General features: G+C 38.4%; 1 protein-coding gene across 32 annotated transcripts in view; it reads left to right on the top strand.

Annotated features, from left to right (window-relative positions):
• The window catches only part of SPIN4 (spindlin family member 4), a 342,780-nt gene that overhangs the window by 37,215 nt on the left and 290,942 nt on the right, over positions 1-14,623 (top strand). For 29 of the 32 annotated variants that reach the window (XR_010154943.1, XR_010154945.1, XR_010154946.1 and 26 more), the window contains exon 2: positions 6,809-6,981. The exons of the other annotated variants lie outside the window; for them this stretch is intronic. The gene's annotated coding sequence lies outside the window, so the exon portion shown is untranslated. The remainder of the gene's footprint in view (positions 1-6,808; positions 6,982-14,623) is intronic. 32 annotated transcript variants of the gene reach the window in all.

Genomic DNA, 14,623 nt, shown 5'->3' with positions numbered 1-14,623 from the left:
GTACCATGCTGTTTTGGTTACTGTAGCCTCGTAGTATAGTTTGAAGTCATGTAGCGTGATGCCTCCAGCTTTGTTCTTTTGGCTTAGGATTGACTTGGCGATGCGGGCTCTTTTTTGGTTCCATATGAACTTTAAAGTAGTTTTTTCCAATTCTGTGAAGAAAGTCATTGGTAGCTTGATGGGGATGGCATTGAATCTATAAATTACCTTGGGCAGTATGGCCATTTTCATGATATTGATTCTTCCTACCCATGAGCAGGGAATGTTGTTCCATTTCTTTGTGTCCTCTTTTATTTCATTGAGCAGTGATTTGTAGTTCTCCTTGAAGAGGTCCTTCACATCCCTTGTCAGTTGGATTCCTAGGTATTTTATTCTCTTTGAAGTAATTGTGACTGGGAGTTCACTCATGATTTGGCTCTCTGTTTGTCTGTTGTTGGTGTATAAGAATGCTTGTGATTTTTGCACATTGATTTTGTATCCTGAGACTTCGCTGAAGTTGCTTATCAGCTTAAGGAGATTTTGGACTGAGACGATGGGGTTTTCTAGGTATGCAATCATGTCATCTGCAAACAGGGACAATTTGACTTCCTCTTTTCCTAATTGAATACCCTTTATTTCCTTCTCCTGCCTGATTGCCCTGGCCAGAACTTCCAACACTATGTTGAATAAGAGTGGTGAGAGAGGGCATTCCTGTCTTGTGCCAGTTTTCAAAGGGATTGCTTCCAGTTTTTGCCCATTGAGTATGATATTGGCTGTGGGTTTGTCATAGATAGCTCTTATTATTTTGAGATACGTCCCATCAATACCTAATTTATTGCGAGTTTTTAGCATGAAGGGCTGTTGAATTTTGTTTAAGGCCTTTTCTTCATCTATTGAGATAATCATGTGGTTTTTGTCTTTGGTTCTGTTTATATGCTGGATTACGTTTATTGATTTGCGTATATTGAAACAGCCTTGCATCCCAGGGATGAAGCCCACTTGATCATGGTGGATAAGCTTTTTGATATGCTGCTGGATTCAGTTTGCCAGTATTTTATTGAGGATTTTTGCATCAATGTTCATCAAGGATATTGGTCTAAAATTCTCTTTTTTGGTTGTGTCTCTGCCCGGCTTTGTTATCAGGATGATGCTGGCCTCATAAAATGAGTTAGGGAGGATTCCCTCTTTTTCTATTGATTGGAATCATTTCAGAAGGAATGGTACCAGTTCCTCCTTGCACCTCTGGTAGAATTCGGCTGTGAATCCATCTGGTCCTGGACTCTTTTTGGTTGGTAAGCTATTGATTATTGCCACAATTTCAGATCCTGTTATTGTTCTATTCAGAGATTCAACTTCTTCCTGGTTTAGTCTTCGGAGGGTGTATGTGTCGAGGAATTTATTCATTTCTTCTAGATTTTCTAGTTTATTTGCATAGAGGTGTTTGTAGTATTCTCTGATGGTAGTTTGTGTTTCTGTGGGATCAGTGGTGATATCCCCTTTATCATTTTTTATTGTGTCTATTTGATTCTTCTCTCTTTTCTTCTTTATTAGTCTTGCTAGCGGTCTATCAATTTTGTTGATCCTTTCAAAAAACCAGCTCCTGGATTCATTGATATTTTGAAGGGTTTTTTGTGCTTCTGTCTCCTTCAGTTCTGTTCTGATCTTAGTTATTTCTTGCCTTCTGCTAGCTTTTGAATGTGTTTGCTCTTGCTTTTCTCGTTCTTTTAATTGTGACGTTAGGGTGTCAATTTTGGATCTTTCCTGCTTTCTCTTGTGGGCATTTAGTGCTATACATTTCCCTCTACACACTGCTTTGAACGTGTCCCAGAGATTCTGCTATGTTGTGTCTTTGTTCTTGTTGGTTTCAAGGAACATCTTTATTTCTGCCATCATTTCGTTATATACCCAGTAGTCATTCAGGAGCAGCTTGTTCAGTTTCCATGTAGTTGAGCGGTTTTGAGTGAGTTTCTTAATCCTGAGTTCTAGTTTGATTTCACTGTGGTCCGAGAGACAGTTTGTTATAATTTCTGTTCTTTTACATTTGCTGAGGAGAGATTTACTTCCAACTATGTGGTCAATTTTGGAATAGGTGTGGTGTGGTGCTGAAAAAAATGTATATTCTGTTGATTTGCGATGGAGAGTTCTGTAGATGTCTATTAGGTCCACTTGGTGCAGAGCTGAGTTCAATTCCTGGGTATCCTTGTTAACTTTCTGCCTCATTGATCTGTCTAATGTTGACAGTGGGGTGTTAAATTCTCCCATTATTATTGTGTGGGAGTCTAAGTCTCTTTGTAGGTCACTCTGGACTTGCTTTATGAATCTGGGTGCTCCTGTATTGGGTGCATATATATTTAGGATAGTTAGCTCTTCTTGTTGAATTGATCCCTTTACCATTATGTAATGGCCTTGTTTGTCTCTTTTGATTTTGTTGGTTTAAAGTCTGTTTTATCAGAGACTAGAATTGCAATCCCTGCCTTTTTTTGTTTTCCATTTGCTTGGTAGATCTTCCTCCATCCTTTTATTTTGAGCCTATGTGTGTCTCTGCACGTGAGATGGATTTCCTGAATACAGCACACTGATGGGTCTTGACTGTTTATCCAATTTGCCAGTGTGTGTCTTTTCATTGGAGCATTTATTCCATTTACATTTAAAGTTAATATTTTTATGTGTGAATTTGATCCTGTCATTATGATGTTAACTGGTTATTTTGCTCGTTAGTTGATGAAGTTTCTTCCTAGCCTCGATGGTCTTTACAATTTGGCATGATTTTGCAGTGGCTGGTACCAGTCGTTCCTTTCCATGTCTAGTGCTTCCTTCAGGAGTTCTTTTAGGGCAGGCCTGGTGGTGACAAAAATCTCTCAGCATTTGCTTGTCTGTAAAGGATTTTATTTCTCCTTCACTTATGAAGCTTAGTTTGGCTGGATATGAAATTCTGGGTTGAAAATTCTTTTCTTTAAGAATGTTGAATATTGGCCCCCACTCTCTTCTGGCTTGTAGAGTTTCTGCTGAGAGATCCTCTGTTAGTCTGATGGGCTTCCCTTTGTGGGTAACCCGACCTTTCTCTCTGGCTGCCCTTAACATTTTTTCCTTCATTTCAACTTTGGTGAATCTGACAATTATGTGTCTTGGAGTTGCTCTTCTCGAGGAGTATCTTTCTGGCGTTCTCTGTATTTCCTGAATCTGAATGTTGGCCTGCCTTGCTAGATTGGGGAAGTTCTCCTGGATACTATCCTGCAGAGTGTTTTCCAGCTTGGTTCCATTCTCCCCGTCACTTTCAGGTACACCAATCAGATGTAGATTTGGTCTTTTCACATAGTCCCATATTTCTTAGAGGCTTTGTTCGTTTCTTTTTATTCTTTTTTGTCTAAACTTCCCTTCTTGCTTCATTTCATTCATTTGATCTTCCATCACTGATACCCTTTCTTCCAGTTGATTGCATTGGCTCCTGAGGCTTCTGCATTCTTCATGTAGTTCTCGAGCCTTGGCTTTCAGCTCCATCAGCTCCTTTAAGCACTTCTCTGTATTGGTTATTCTAGTTATACATTTGTCTAAATTTTTTTCAAAGTTTTCAGCTTATGTGCGTTTGGTTTGAAGTTCCTCCTGTAGCTCAGAGTAGTTTGATCATCTGAAGCCGTCTTCTCTCAACTCGTCAAAGTCATTCTCCGTTCAGCTTTGTTCCGTTACTGGTGAGGAGCTGTGTTCCTTTGGAGGAGGAGAGGTACTTTGATTTTTAGAGTTTCCAGTTTTTCTGCTCTGTTTTTTCCCATCTGTGTGGTTTTATCTACTTTTGGTCTTTGATGATGGTGGTGTACAGATGGGTTTTTGGTGTGGATGTCCTTTCTCTTTGTTAGTTTTCCTTCTAACAGACAGGACCTTCAGCTGCAGGTCTGTTGGAGTTTGCTAGAGGTCCACTCCAGACCCTGTTTGCCTGGGTACCAGCAGCGGTGGCTGCAGAACAGCGGATTTTCGTGAACCGCTAATGCTGCTGTCTGATCGTTCCTCTGGAAGTTTTGTCTCAGAGGAGTACCCGGCCGCATGAGGTGTCAGTCTGCCCCTACTGGGGGGTGCCTCCCAGTTAGGCTGTTCAGGAGTGAGGGGTCAGGGTCCCACTTGAGGAGGCAGTCTGCCCATTCTCAGATCTCCAGCTGCTTGCTGGGAGAACCACTGCTGTCTTCAAAGCTGTCAGACATGGACATTTAAGTCTGCAGAGGTTACTGCTGTCTTTTTGTTTGTCTGTGCCCTGCCCCCAGAGGTGGAGCCTACAGGGGCAGGCAGGCCTCCTTGAGCTGTGGTGGGCTCCACCCAGTTGCAGCTTCCTGCCTGCTTTGTTTACCTAAGCAAGCCTGGGCAATGGCGGGCGCCCCTCCCCCAGGCTCGCTGCCGCCTTGCAGTTTGATCTCAGACTGCTGTGCTAGCAATAAGCGAGACTCCGTGGGCATAGGACCCTCCGAGCCAGGTGCAGGATAGAATCTCCCGGTGTGCCGTTTTTTAAGCCCATCAGAAAAGCACTGTGTTAGAGTGGGGGTGACCCGATTTTCCAGGTGCCCTCTGTCACCCCTTTCTTAGTAGGAAAGGGAACTCCCTGATCCCTTGCACTTCCCGAGTGGAGGCAATGCCTCGCCCTGCCTCTGCTCGTGCATGGTGTGCTGCGCCCGCTGTCCTGCACCCATTGTCTGGCACTCCCTAGTGAGATGAACCCGGTACCTCAGATGGAAATGGAGAAATCACCCATCTTCTGCGTTGCTCATGCTGGGAGCTGTAGACATAGGGATGTTTTAAAGTACTTGAATTTACTGTTAACATGAGCACCGAAAATATGTAAAAGTTGTTGGCTCCCTGCTTCCCTGGGTCCACATCTCTTCCTAAATGATGAAATGTAAGCTGCCACTGTGCTTCAGTTAAAATTGGGGCAGTCACTTTATTTTTTTTTGTTTTTTATTTTTTTGTTATTATTATTATTTTTTTTATTATACTTTAAGTTTTAGGGTACATGTGCACATTGTACAGGTTAGTTACATATGTATACATGTGCCATGCTGGTGTGCTGCACCCACTAACTCGTCATCTAGCATTAGGTGTATCTCCCAATGCTATCCCTCCCCCCTCCCCCCACTGCACCACAGTCCCCAGAGTGTGATATTCCCCTTCCTGTGTCCATGTGATCTCATTGTTCAATTCCCACGTATGAGTGAGAATATGCGGTGTTTGGTTTTTTGTTCTTGCGATAGTTTACTGAGAATGATGATTTCCAATTTCATCCATGTCCCTACAAAGGATGTGAACTCATCATTTTTTATGGCTGCATAGTATTCCAGAAACTACCATCAGAGTGAACAGGCAACCTACAAATGGGAGAAAATTTTCGCAACCTACTCATCTGACAAAGGTCTAATATCCAGAATCTACAATGGACTCAAACAAATTTACAAGAAAAAAACAAACAACCCCATCAAAAAGTGGGCGAAGGACATGAACAGACACTTCTCAAAAGAAGACATTTATGCAGCCAAAAAACACATGAAAAAATGCTCATCATCACTGGCCATCAGAGAAATGCAAATCAAAACCACAATGAGATACCATCTCACACCAGTTAGAATGGCGATCATTAAAAAGTCAGGAAACAACAGGTGCTGGAGAGGATGTGGAGAAATAGGAACGCTTTTACACTGTTGGTGGGACTGTAAACTAGTTCAACCATTGTGGAAGTCAGTGTGGCGATTCCTCAGGGATCTAGAACTAGAAATACCATTTGACCCAGCCATCCCATTACTGGGTATATACCCAAAGGATTGTAAATCATGCTGCTATAAAGACACATGCACACGTATGTTTATTGCAGCATTATTCACAATAGCAAAGACTTGGAACCAACCCAAATGTCCAACAATGATAGACTGGATTAAGAAAATGGGGCAGTCACTTTAACAGAGTCTTGTGTCCTGATTGCAGTGGTGTGTGGCTGCTGTGCTCCAGCTAGGGGGGCCCTTGCCCTCTCATGCAGGGAAATAGATGACCCAGGGGCTGGAGGTTCTGGATACACATTCTCCTTGTTTTCCACCTACTGTGCCAACATTTAGGATTAAAAGTGTGTGATGGTGTGTTTCCTTCTAAAATTCTCTCTCTCTTCTTTGGGAGTCTGGAACTTAGGGATAGCGAGTGTTAGCAAAATAGAGTATATTTGCTTTTGTTCACTCAAGATTTAATACAGAGGAAACTTAATCTTCATACATTTTGTTTTCACATAACTCTAAATGGATTCCTTTGAGCTAGAATTGGCAGCTGTTTCCTGATATGTAATGGAAGCATATGCACCTTAAAGAGGATTTATAAAGGAATCAGATGATATGAGGAAGATTCCCATTAAACAAGGTGAAATTTGACCATACATCCTTGGTAGTATTCATGAGGCAGAAAGAAAATATTGAGAAGAGACCAATGTAGTAGCATAACATCTTTTACAGAGTAAACTTTTTAGGTTATTATTGTAAGCACTCCTACTAAGTGAGAGTAATGCAGACTTAAGAACGTTTCCCTTATTACTCTTAATTAAAGCCTAGTGGCAGCACTAAGGCTAATGGCGAACAAAGCAAAAGTACCTAGTATTGCAATGTATTTTTTCCTATCCTTTCTTCTCTTCATTCCATCATTCTGAGTTACATGGATCTTATGGAATAACATGATGGAGTAATGAAGGTCATTATGGGAGCCACGATTTATTGCTTAAATCAACGTAGAGCAGAATCATTGCAGGATTTGCCAATGTCAATATCCATGTCTTTAGTTACCATATATTAAGTTACAATATCAGTGTCTTTCATTATTTCAGGTATGGAAGAAAATTCAGCTGAAATTTGCTAGAAAATGAGTTGTATTGGAAAGAGACTGTAGAGAAAGGCAAATGGAAGAAGAAAGCTTCTGTGCCCCCACAGATACCGACTGAAAAGTGTTAGCATGAGCAAAAGTTCCTATCTAATATTATATGCTTTCCTTTGCTCCCAGGTAAGGTCCTGCTCTTTTGAAAATGTTCTTTTCTTACCTTTGTCTTGCATACATAAAAACTACTACCTTTTTTTCTTGACTGTCCAGAATGGTTGATACTGTTTTTAAAAGGCTCCTTGTCCCCTTAGTTTTATCTTTAAAGTCTTTCAAGCTATTGGCAACTATACCAGATTTTCTATTAACTGCTAATATAATAAACTGTTTTGTAATGCATTTTTTTCATAAAAAAATAGAAAGAAGCTTTATCTTTTTGGAATTGAGGCATTGATTAAATGTTCCTGAAGACATTTATGATATAGATACCCAAAAGTAATACTCAGATTAAAAGCCACTCACCGCTAATGAAATCTGGATTGAATGTTTAGTTTGTTTTAAATTTAGAATTAATATTAATGTAGCTGCTGTTTCTCTCTAGATATTTTTATAGTCAATTCAAATTACATTTGTTTGGTTTTTTTCTCTTTTTAAATTAGGGAATATCCCTCAAATGGGCATGTGCCAAGTTGAATATGACCATGTTTGCAAATAATCAGGGCAGTTGTTTTTAAATTATTGCATAATATGATTTAGAAAATTTCTTCATCAGTACAAAAATATATACTTGGTCTAGAAAACATCGTCAAATTCACTGTTGTTCTCAACTGTCAAAGATTCTAAGTTCTACTGAATTCTGCTGTGTATGTCTTGATCTATACTTAGCACAACCAGCTAAAACAGGATATACTATTCTTTTTTCATCTTACATTTCTTTGATTTCCATAGAGGAAAAATAATTTTTATATGTTCTCTGATAACTATCTTATCTCAGCAAAATAATTTTTCTTAAGTTCTTTCGTGCTGCTCTAGCAGCCCCTATTGCTTAGTGCTGTTCTCTGATATTCAGGTATTCTGCTGTGCCAACTGTTTTTAGGAAGCATCCCGTTGTATGCTGTAATTTGCAGAAAATATTCCCTTGGAACTTACAATGGTCATGTTAAAAGAATAAACTGAGATTCCAGTTGGTAAATTAGCTTTGTGGATTGGGTATACATGAATACATTTGGAGTTTGATCATAATAGCCTGAACTAAAACACAAAAAGGTTTTTTTTTTTTTTACAGTGCAAAGCTGAGGACAAAAGTAGAGAAGCAGTAGCTGTGTAGTTAAGCCAACCCAGTTAAATTTCACTTATCTTGGGTGATTGTATGCCATACATACTATATGTCCAATACTGCTAAACACTGAAGGTGTTCTGGAAGTACAGATCTTCTGCCTCAGGGAATTTATATTCTAGTTAGGAAGTTTAAGCACTTAGAGAGAGCAATAACTTGAATGCTAATGCATGTTATAAATAAGTACTGAGGAATGTAGAAAAGAGAAAAACTCCACCTGAACTTTAAAATTAATACTATCGAAATGCTCATTTTATGCTTAGAAAAATTGAGGCCCAAAACTGTTAAGGGACATGGCCAGGATCACACAGTGTTTTAGCTTCTCAAAAGGAACTGGAATCCAGATCTCCTGGCTCATTCCAGGTTCTTTACACTGGAGACGTCTCCTAATTTAAGCCTCAGTTATTTCTTTGACAATGATTTCAAGTCTGTCCTTAACTCAGATGCTTATTTCCCGAAGGACGAAGTAATATTTTGACATAAAATTCCTAGAAACCCATTTAATACAATGAAATATCAAAATTGATAATAAAAAGAAATGAAAATTAAATAAAACATCTATATTCATTTACAGATGATTATTAAATACATAAAATCAATTAGTGTAAAAAAGCTGCTTATGTTTCTTTCAGATAAATATTCTGTATATCAACTGAGGATGCTTAAATATGAATCCAGTGAAATTGGGAATGACAATGCCTTGGAGCAATTCATTGTTCAAGAATCTTTGGACTGAATTCAAAATTAGGGATTTCTGCTTGAATTGTTATTTGCAATTTTATACGTATACACATATTTGGAGAGTGGCAGTTTCCAATACAATGTCTTCTTCCCTGATCTCTTGCTCTCCCATTTCTATAGTAGTTAGCTGCAGACAGGCTTATCAGTGATTGCAACTGATAGAGTAAGAAGTTATCTGGGCTTCATTTTTAACATCAGCACAGTTATTAGGCAATCTAAGTGGAATTTTGGCCACAAGAGAGGGAGCACAAGTCAAAGTATTTTAAATCAGAGATTTCCAATATACTTTATTGGATATGAGAGTTGAAGAAGAGGAAGGAATCAAATTCAGGCCTAAAGACATGGAATTACTGTGTCTTAAACAAAAGTGGGAAAAATAGAAAGGAAATTCTGCCTCTGCTACTGATACAAAGAGGCATGGATGTTTGCATTGAGGTGTATTGAGGCAATAGTGAATGTTTTTATTGGAATGGATCTTTGGCACACTTTGATAGTGTATCTATGCCATTATACTGACAGTTCACCTTGAGCTCACACACATTACTCTCTTCCCATCATACTTCATTCCACAGCGGCCAGATCATGGCTTCCTCTGCCATTTGGAATGCTCCGACCTTAAGCAGTTGTCTCAGCAATGCTTTTTATTTGTTTTTCCTTGAGGCCATGCCAAAGCAAAGCTCATTGAGATATAGCCAAAACTGCCAGATGTTGCTGGATGTTATTTTGTGCTCTCTGGGGAAAGCATTGTTTTCCAGTGAAACTCCTCAATTATTTCCTCCAAAAACTTTCTGAAAATTTTACTGAAATAAGTAAAAAATGGAACAAACCTTCAGAGATATGAGATTCTATGAGACGTTGTTTCTGTGTCTCAGATACATCTGCCTGGTGTCAATCCCAAAAGAAGAGGCTAAAGCACAAAATATGATTGAAAGAGTTAACCTGAGCCAAAGTAAGGAAAGCTGCCTGGAAGACTCAGACCCAAGTAACCTTGGATATGAGCTCCATTTGGCCTTTGTTACAAGCAGGTTTTTCAAGGCAAAAAATGACAGGCAGTGGGCTGTCACAAAGTTGTTCATCAGAAATTTTCACTGGTTTACAGAAATTACGTTGATTATTGATTGGCTATATATTTTTATGGTATAGGGTGTTGGATATTGTGTCCAGTGTAGCATTATTAGATTAATTTTTAGCTACTTGTGGCAAGAGTTTGCAGTTTTTATAGATAAATACATAGCTCCAAATGGGGGGAAGTAGGATGTGATTGTTATTTCATTTGAATGCCTTTCTGGGCCTGATAATTTGAAAGGGCTCACATTCCTCAGATAGAAGTTCTTTTCTTTACTCGTTTCTCTTTTTTGATAAAAAGTGTTTCTTCTTGAAAACATTGATGATCAAAATCTGTGTGTCAAGATGTCCCTAATTGCTGGAAAAGCTCATTCCTGGATAGTTCTTTCAAAGTCCCAGCGTGAAGATGTCCCTTATCATTGGGAAAGCACATTCCCTGGTAATCTCATTCCATGCTAGGTAGAGGGAAGGAAAGGAGACATCTCAGCAAGGAATTTTGAAAAGCACCCAAAAGCCAAATTGGGATGGTATCACAGAGTGGCAAAAAATGAGACCTGTCAAGTCACTGATCTACAGCTGGTGTCACTTGCTGAATAATCTCTATTCTTTGGAGAACCATGAATGTAGTTTTCTCAGAAAATGAAAAGAAATGAGAAATACATAACATTAATAATTTGGATAATAAAAATGTAATGTACATAAGAATTATAATCAGCAAGAAAATTTATATGCCAAATAGAAAAAGAGAAACTATTTCCTCATGGAGCAAACTAAAACATCAGGAAGAAAATTAAATGCTGGTTCTTCTTTAGAGATTTGCTATAGTTAAGTGGCTTCTTTTCTAATTTTCCATAGATGAGTTTCTACTTCATAGGAAGTGTTTATGTATACACAACAAAGAATATTTGCCACCACACATATACATCTCTGTTCAGCTAATATATAAAGCAATGTGATTTTCTAGTACAGCCTTAGCTAGTGAATTAGTAGGTTTTTTTTGATTTGCTGAAGAAGTAGCAGTTTCATTAGCAATCTTTCCTAAGGTTATAGAAAGACTTCTAATCATGTGTTAATGGGAAGCAACAACCCGCCAAGGCAAAAACACTCTTCCAAAAGCATGCATGGAACTATCTTCTTGATGGTCCATCAGATAATTAACAGGTTCCCCTCAAATAGAATCTTTATCTCAAATAGATCATTAGTCATGCTCAGAGAAAAGTTTGAAGGAGCTAGTCCAATATCGGATTTCTTCTGAGCCATATATATATATATATATATATATATACACACACACACACACACACACATACATATATATATACACATACATATATATATACATACATATATATACATACATATATATACACATACATATATATATACATACATATATATATATATATGAAACCAAGTATTTTAAAAGACACTACTATTCCTCATTCTATGCCGTTAGATATTTTTATATCCATGGATATAAAATCTCCTTCACAGACAAAAGTAAATGTCTGTGATCTCCTTCACAGACAAAAGTAAATCCTAGTGGAGTAGAGGTGAGTGTACTATAATTTCAATATATCAGTTTTTGGACATTTTTAAACCATGGGTCAGAAATGTTAGATCAAGAGAAAAGACTGGATCCTGATAGCAGGAGCGATTGTTTTTCTTTTAACATTCTAGCAGCATCATGGTTTTTACCACTGTCATTTCAGAGTGAGGCAGCAGTTGTTTTGACTGTGAGATTCTGATGGGTTAAATTGAAACATGGCAGGTTAGAATGAATCAGACAGACCTATTTGGTTTTGCTTTATGTGACCCCTGAATTGGGTTATGAGTACAATTAGAAATACTGGTGGCATTTAGGACAGAATGTAGCAATGGGTCACTGTAGTCGAAAGTTGTTGGTGGTTTAGGGTGGCAAACCCAGCATCTTGTTAGATTTCCAAATGTAATAGCAGTTTGTGAGATATGAACCAGAGAACTATTTCTCCATGCTGTAATTCAATTAATTAGGGACAGTAAAAACTGAAGCTTGATCATGGGCATGTTGCTAAAGTACATATATTAACAATAAGACTAGTATGCTATATCTTAAGATAATATATATATGTGTGTGTGTGTGTGTATATATATATATATAAATGTGTATATATGTGTGTGTATGTGTATATATATATATACATATATATATATGATTATTTTACCAAAACCACCAAGAGAGGATTCCTACAATATGAAGGCAGCCTAAAAACATAATATTCCGGTCAACAGAAAAAGGAGATGAAAATTTCAGGCACAGTAATCATTGGTATCATGAGGAACTGGTTATACAGGCCTGAACCAGTATCTTAAGCAGAAGCAGACTACAGCAAATGTCAGTTACTTGCGGTGCTGATCAGGAAGATTGCAGGTCAGCTTTAATTGAGCATGTCTGTTGATAGAAAATGTCCACTCTGGTAGAGCCGCTTTTATAAAATGAGAAACATGAATCCTTGAGTCAACACCCTTAACTTTGGCAGCACAAGGATTGGTCAATACCTGATATGATCCCTTCCAGTGGGGTTGCAGGGAATCTTTTATTTGATGTTGTTTTCAGTTAACAAAATCTCCAGGTTGTAGGCCATGGTCTCTGTTACCTTTATCTCCCTGGAGCTCATTGTGAAAGGAATCCTTTATTAATTTGAAATTTATGGTAGGAAGTTTTGTGAGACCTTGGCAATAATGGAGGATATCACCTTTAAGAAGTACAGGTTCATAAGCTCTTTTATCTAGCCACATAGGCCTTCTTGTTATTATTTCAAAGAGAGAGAGTTGACGTTTTATGAGTGGGGTGGATTGTAGGTTGAGCAGAACTAATGGGAGAGATGCTGGCTAGAGAAAGTTAAAAATTTCTGTTAGCTTTGCATTGAGCTTTTTAATATCATTTGTTCATTTCACCAGTTCAGAGGATTGGGGGTGATGGGCACAACAGAAATGATGGAATATAGGCCAAATGTTACAAATAGATAAAATTACCTGACCAGTGAAGTGTGTTTCTCAGTCGGCATGGAGCTCAGATTGAACTCCCTATGGAAAAAAAAAAAAAAAAACCTTTTCTAATAACACTTTTCCTATTACTTTGGCCATGACTTGTCAGCGTGGAAATGTTTCAACCCCCAATGACAGAAACGCAAATTAATACCAGAACACACTGGTAACCCTGAGATAGAGGCAGCTGGATAAAGTCCAATTACAATATCTCAAAGGATCCAAAGGTGAAGGAAAATGCCCCTGTGACCCATGAAGGGGATTTGCAGGATTATGTTTGGGACAAACGGTACAGTGAGAACACATTGTTTGTGCAATAGTAGGATATAGTTTTTAATATTTTTTTCCTCGTGCTATCATTTTGTCTAGATTTCAATGAGTGAGCTCAAGAACATACTGTAAGACATGTAATTGAAACCTTAAGGGAAAGATCAGTCTATCATCAAGTCCATAACATAAGCCCATTTCTGGGGACAACTTGCCGTCTTTATTTTTCCAGAGCTCTATCTCCTTCTTAGGAGCTCCCATTTGTGCTTGTAAAATTGTAAATGGGTAGTAAGTTTGTAAGGTCATTTTAAGACATGCCTGATATAACCTTCAGGGCTGCATGCTTACCTAAAGTGTTAGTGAAATGGTTGTGCTTGCTCTCTGGAGTTTCTAATGTCGAATAACCAGAGATTTTGATGATGGCCAATGATTTGGGTTCAGGGATTGCTTCAAAGAGGTCGGAGACTTGTTGACCATTTTTGATAGGTTGACTTGATGAGATCAGATATCCACGTTGCTTCCAAAGCATTCCACAATCACGGGCTACTTCAAGTGCATATCTGGGGACAGTATAAATGTTAACCAATTGACAAGCATGAGTTGGGGCAGTCAATTCTGCCTGCTGAGCTGATTTAATAATCTGGAAGAGGATTATTCTCCCCCATCTGGAAGAGGATTATTCTCTATAATCCCAGTTAGAGACACAATGGCATAAACATCGCTGTAAGTTCCAGATTTATCTTTCAAATAAGAATTATCAGTGAACCAAATTACATCAGCTTTATTTATAACTGTTTCCTGTAGGTCCTGTTGAAGTGTAAGAATTTGGTTGGTCAGGATGATAGAGTAGTGTGGTGTCTTGTCAGTAGGAAAAAGCAAATGAGTGTCTGAGTTAATATTATAACAACAGGAAATGGTAACCTTAGGTGAGGGCAGAAGAAGACCTGCATAAGAAACAACTCTATTATATAAACAGAGTAATGTTGGGCATGAAAGAAGTTCAGAAGTGTTTCCACTGTATGAGTTAAGTACATGGTGAAAGAGGATCCCATATCTAAAGAGGGTAGCAGTAGCAGAGATTGCTCTTAAGCAAGGTGGCATCCTAGCAACTGCATCAAGTTGCCGGCTGTAATATCCACCAGGTGCATTATAATCCCCATGTTTCTGAGTTAGTATTCCCAGGGCATCTGCCTTGTCTTCATGAATGAACAGGGGAAAGAAAAAGCTGTCAATAGGATGACCTAAGACAGGTGCAAGTTATAAGATGTTCATTGATGACTTATGTGGCTTTTAGTCTCTCTGAAGTCCAAACACAAAGATCAGGTTGATCCATTTCCAGGAGGGTATATAAAGGGTGAGCTATTAAAGAAAAAATATGTGTTTAATTTTAAC

This window comes from Pan troglodytes, chromosome X (assembly GCF_028858775.2).
Source record: "Pan troglodytes isolate AG18354 chromosome X, NHGRI_mPanTro3-v2.0_pri, whole genome shotgun sequence".
NCBI classification, from domain to species: Eukaryota; Metazoa; Chordata; class Mammalia; order Primates; family Hominidae; genus Pan; species Pan troglodytes.
This window is presented reverse-complemented; position numbering and strand designations above follow the sequence as displayed.